At 32.9% G+C, this 428-nt stretch overlaps 1 protein-coding gene across 1 annotated transcript in view; it reads left to right on the top strand.

Moving 5' to 3' along the window:
• si:dkey-165a24.9 (psychosine receptor) overlaps positions 1–428 on the top strand; it is a 5,617-nt gene that overhangs the window by 1,133 nt on the left and 4,056 nt on the right. The gene's annotated exons all lie outside the window — the stretch shown is intronic.

Below are 428 nucleotides of genomic sequence, written 5' to 3'. Positions count from 1 at the left end.
CAGAGTTGAACTAACAGTTACTCAGAGTCTAAACTAACAGTTACTCAGACTTGAACTAAACTAACAGTTAGAGTTAAACTAACAGTTACTCAGAGTTGAACTAACAGTTACTCAGAGTTGAACTAACAGTTACTCAGAGTCTAACTAACAGTTACCCAGACTTGAACTAAACTAACAGTTACTCAGAGTAAAACTAACAGTTACTCAGAGTAAAACTAACAGTTACTCAGAGTTAAACTAAGAGATACTCAAAGTTAAAATAACAGTTACTCAGAGTTGAACTAACATTTACTCAGAGTTGAACTAACAGTTATTCAGAGATAAACTAACAGTTACTCAGAGTTAAACTAACAGTTACTCAGAGTTGAACTAACATTTACTCAGAGTTGAACTAACAGTTATTCAGAGATAAACTAACAGTTACTCAG

This window comes from Austrofundulus limnaeus, unplaced genomic scaffold (assembly GCF_001266775.1).
Source record: "Austrofundulus limnaeus strain Quisiro unplaced genomic scaffold, Austrofundulus_limnaeus-1.0 Scaffold283, whole genome shotgun sequence".
Taxonomy (NCBI): Eukaryota; Metazoa; Chordata; class Actinopteri; order Cyprinodontiformes; family Rivulidae; genus Austrofundulus; species Austrofundulus limnaeus.
This window is presented reverse-complemented; position numbering and strand designations above follow the sequence as displayed.